Genomic DNA, 5,524 nt, shown 5'->3' with positions numbered 1-5,524 from the left:
GGGGTTTCACTGTGTTAGCCAGGATGGTTTCGATCTCCTGACCTCGTGATCTACCCACCTCGGGCTCCCAAAGTGCTGGGATTACAGGTGTGAGCCACCACGCTCAGCTTGTAGGTTATCGTTTGTAACTCACTCCTAAGGAATAGAATGTGACAGAAGAGTGAGTTGTGATGTCTAAGATTAGGACATAAAATGCACCATGTCTTCCTCCTTACTTTCTTGGAAAATTTGCCAGGTGCCTTATTATGATGATACTCAAACAGTCCCATGGAGAGGTCCAGTAAGCAAGAACCCTACAGCAAAGTACAGAGCAAGGAAATGGAGCCTCAAACTAACAGCCATCTGGGTTAGCTATCTTGGCAGCAAATCTTCTAGCTCCAGTCAAACCTTCAGATGACGGCAGCCCTGGCCAATCACTCAACTAAAACCTCATAAAAGACCCTGAGCCAGACCCACCTATCTAGGCAATTCTTGGATGCTTGACCCTGAGAAACTGAGAAAATCAATTTGTTTTAAGCTGCTATGTTCTGGGTTACTTTTTCATGCAGCAATAGATAACCAATATGCCAAAGCCTCCTTCATAATTCAATTGGACAGTTTCTGAGTCTGTTTCATCCAGGTTGGCTAAGCCGTTACTATGCATTTGAATAAACAGCAAGGAGAGATGCACTGTGATGGCAAGTGCCACTTGACATTAAAAATCACTCAGACACATGTCATAGGTTCTGTCTGCAGTGGCAATTTATTTTGTAAATCATTCTACATTCAGCAGAGTTCAAGGCATAAATCTAAATGCTAGGCAACTCTTTAATTCTGTTATTGAGTCTTGAACACCTACTATGTATCAATATTTATTACAGATACTGGTGATACAAAGATACTGAAACAAACATAATTGATCCCCTGCCTATGATTGTTTAATTAAGGGATGTGTAAATCTAGCCACAGTATTTCTGTTTGGGGTTATTTGTTACAAAATACACTTACCATTAAATGTACAATAACTCCTTAAATTGAAAAATTGAAAAATCTTTCTCGTTCTCTTTTCTCTCTGTCTCTCTTTCTCTCTGTCTCTCTGTCTCTGTCTCTCTCTCTCTCTGTATGTGTCTAAATAATTATTTGTGTTCCGGAGTTGTCTACTCAGTTTGTCATTTCCTGTTTCTAGTGGATGTGATGTTGGAATGGTTCTAACGAAGAAGCAAAAATGATAAAGCAGAATGTTCAAGGCACTAAGAATCAGATCTCCCAGCTCTTCTCCAATTTTCCCTTTGACTAGTCATGTGTCTTTGGGTGAGTCTCACGTGTTACTCAAAGTCCTTTATGCAGTAGTGCTGTGCCCCCTTTTCTTTGCCCTAAAATTGTTACTTCTGAGTAGGAAAGGGTGCTATTACTCAAAATTCCCACTAGTGTTCTGATTTCACAGCCGTGTATTTGTTTGTTTAAAAGTAAAGGTACAGTTAATTGTAAGTCTATGTGTTTTAAAGTACCTGACTAAATTGCTTCCTGTGCCCATACTCTCTCCGTCTTTTTTGTTTCTATTGCAATGTGCAGTTGTTCCTCTCCTCTCCCCTCCTCTCCAACACATAGGGCAGAAAAGTTAACTGATTTGTGCAGATATGCAGTCCTCAGTGACCTTACCCAACACCAAAAGTGTTGACATTAATCATAAATTGGATTTCTGACCTTCAGTTTCTTTTTCTTAAAATAGAGTCATGTTCCCATGGGTCAATCAATCACTACAAAAATAAAATATTCATTGTAAATTATTTTTATTCATAGCATTGTACTATGGCATTATGAAAAATCTTAACTGTAGTTGTATAAGTCTTTATCTGTAAAATGTAATAGTGCTACTGGTGTCCATCATTTTAAAGTCTGTGCCAAATTTGAATATTACTTTTTACTATTACATTTACACATTTTTGCATAATTGCCATCGTGTTACAGAAAAAGTATTTTGCATGCTTTTATCACATGGCCTGATACTGTATTTTCCTTATTTTCTATGTCATCTTAACTGTTTTTAATTAGTTGAATAAAATTTGCGTAGCTTGCATGTAGAAGATGACAACTCTGAACGTAGTGATCCAATTCTCAAAAGTACACAATCAAGGGTTAAAATATAAGGAGGCATAATAGGTTGCAAAAAAGAAACCATGAAGTTTATAAGCAGAAAAATGAAAAAAAATGACTGTCATGCTTTCTCTCTAAGAAAAACCAACAGAGTCTCAAGAGAAACCTAGAGTGCAGATAATTGTATGCATGGTAGTTTAGAAAGGGAATAATGAGGCTAGGCTGAGGTTATTTTTCTGTTCTATCAGGCAGATAGAGACTAAGGGAGTAGTCAGTGAACAATGGGTAGGAACCAGCAGGTTTGTAAATTATGCCTGGATGCCTCACAAGCCCGCCTCTGACAGGAAATGACAAATGCTCATCGCTGAGTTACTTATTACTGTGGAAAAATCACTGATTTGTTTGACATTGCTCTCCCACCAAGGGGGCCTTCTGTTGTTATCCCTTTACAATTTAAAAATTTTTAGTGAAATTAAGTTCTGTTACTTATTGTCGCTGTGTACTATCTTAAGCTACCATTAATCACAAAGGCAGAGAATACAAAGGAATGAGTCCAATGCTGTGTCTTTAAGGAACTGAAAAGAAGTAGGAAATCAAATGCACAACTGGAAAGAATAGGGACTAGATAATGGCAAGAATAGTAGAATGCCTATTTTGAGACCATTTATGTTAACAGTGGTAATAAATTACCCTGTAATTCAGAGTATATGTATTGCATTTGTAATATGTTATTTTGGGAAACAAAGCCAAACTTCATTATGTCATGCTGTGTTATTTCTACAGCTGGTACTATTGTTGGCAAATGTTTTTTGAAAAACCTTAATAAGACAAGGAAAATGCTCCAATTGGTCTCATTACTAAGAAGTGATGTTTTCATTTAGACTTTTCACATAGTCTCCTGATCTCACTTGATTACATTGATATGAACAAATGCTTGGCTTGGAAGAGCCCCTGGTTTCTACAGACCTGGGGTCCACCAATTGCTCTTTCTGGGTTTCATGTGTTCTCTGTGGCACTTCCAAAATATATCCACAGATTCCTTTACACTACTCCCATCACCAGGAGTTATCTGTATCATCTCCCCCTTGAAAACGGGCAAGTTTTGTGATGTTTTTGAGCAACAGAGAATGGCAGCACTGGCAAAGCACCATGTGACTTCTCAGTCTAAGTCACACAAACGCACTGCAGGTTCTGCATTGTTTGCTTGAATACCCACTCTTGAAAAATATTAGCTGCCATGCAAGGAGTTTGACTACATGTTTCTGTTGACATGCTATGAGGAAGCCTAAATTAATTAACACTGAGAGACTACATGGAAATAACACGGGTAAAGACTCTAAGACTCCTGGAGAAGAGAGTTTTGCCCAGACGTTCCCAGCTGCTCTACCATCCCATATATCTTACTCTATTGTTGAGTTGGAATTGAATGAGGGAACCAAGTTATCACCACCTGGTTCAGCTCTTTCTGAATTCCTAAAGTTAACAGAATAAAACAACGTGGTTTTTTAAGCCAGTTGGTGTGGGGCAATTTGCTATGCAGCAATAGACAGTCAGAACATTTTCTGAACCTAAGTGAAATGAAGATGCTTCCTATATGAGAGTGGTGGTGAGGGTGGCACTTATGTATACATGGTTCTACCCCAAGCAGTTACTCAGTAAGTTGGAGCACTAGCAAATTTTTAAACTATACAAAAGTTTCATAAATAGAGGAAAACATGCAGTCAAAATTCCAACCTTCTAGTGTAGTAGGCATGAAATTATCCTCAATACTTGAATTGTCTAAATCAACTTTGATTTGTTTAAATCAAATGAAATTTGTCACAAACCATAAATAACTGGATTGGGAGAGTAGTCCAATCTCACTCAGTCTCTGCTTTCTCTCTGCTTTGGATAATCCCAGAACCACAGAGAGAGTGCATTGCTCTAAAAACAGTTTCCCTTCTCAATCAGAAAAGGTCCCGAACCTCATTGCCTTGCTGCTGGATACTGTATCTCTTCCTGTGCCTGCCGAACTCTAATGGAGCCGCCATGGCAGAGTTGTAGAACTCTCACTTCCGTTTCTTTCCATTCTTCATATATCCTCCTTCTCCAAGGTGGCTGCCTCGAGGTAGGGCCCTTTGTAGAACCCATAATCTTGATCTTCTTCTTCACAGTGTTGATAATTTATTTTTTATACTCAATACAACAAATATTCATGTCATTCTCTACTTCCATGATATCTTCTGAGGACTCATGTGGAAGGCCTGTGGCTAACTCTAACTTCAGCCATTAGAAGCCAGAACAGTGAAAAAGCCCATTTTTAATGGAAACTGTTCTAGTATAGTACCATTCTGTATACTTTCACTTAATAGTTAATAATCATTTTATATTTTAATGTTGATTTTATAATTAAAATTTATTCCACTATTGCATTAAGTAATTTTTAAAATTTATTGTTTTTATGTCTTAGTATAGAACTATAAAATCTTGACTACTTTATAGAACTTTTTTTGTATATTTTGTTGAAAAAAGCAAATATAAAATATTACTGTGATTTTTTGGTGAGATCCAATTACCCAGCATTCAATAACAGCTATCATTTTTATTCCTGTATGCTAACAGGTACATTTATGTACAGATACATTTTATGTATACACATGTGTATATAACTTGCATTCATGTGTATGCAAATCCAGCATTTTGTATGTTACTGACACTACACTAAAAACAATGTATGACATCAAAATAATCATAACTTTTTCAGTGAATTGACAATAGAAATAATTGCTATATTTTATTAATCAGTTGTTCAGTTCCTGGGCCAAATTAATTTGGATTTTAAGTGCTATGCAATAGTTTTACCACTAAACAGCTATTAACAATGGCTTAAATAATGTTCTGAAGATTTGATTAATAAATTCATCATTAATAAATAATACTATGCCATTGAAAACTCGAATATAAAGTGTATCGCTTCCCCAAAGCAATCTAAAATGTTAAAAACCAGTTATGATTTGTCCATTGTTAGACAATTTACTCTTCTCTGTGTTAGCCTCAGAGGAAAGATGTGGAAGTAATTGCTTTTTTACTGTTCTTATTCTGACTGATATATGTTTATTCAGTGTGATTTCATGCAAAATGAAGATATCATAAAAAGGACTCTTCTGCTCTAAGAGTCCCTTTGGAAATCAAGCATTCATAGAAAATATCATTTTTAGACTTAAAGAAAATATGTCTTGTTTTCGAGTTTCACATTATGCAAAAATCACTTAGAGTTACAGAATTTATGGGAATGCTTCCTTAAAATTCCATCTGACAAGAACTGCCTGAAAAAAATTTTGTCTACTGTTCACATAGCCAGTCTCAGTCATGTGCAACTTCACCATGTGTATCTTCACCATGGCTCGGAAGTACTGGTTTCTAGTTAGAACAAAAGAGGAAAGGAATAACGAGATCCAATAACACACACTTC

The sequence above is a fragment of the Nomascus leucogenys genome, chromosome 14 (genome assembly GCF_006542625.1).
Source record: "Nomascus leucogenys isolate Asia chromosome 14, Asia_NLE_v1, whole genome shotgun sequence".
NCBI lineage: Eukaryota > Metazoa > Chordata > Mammalia > Primates > Hylobatidae > Nomascus > Nomascus leucogenys.
The sequence above is the reverse complement of the archived record's forward strand: the minus strand, read 5'-3'. Positions refer to the sequence as shown.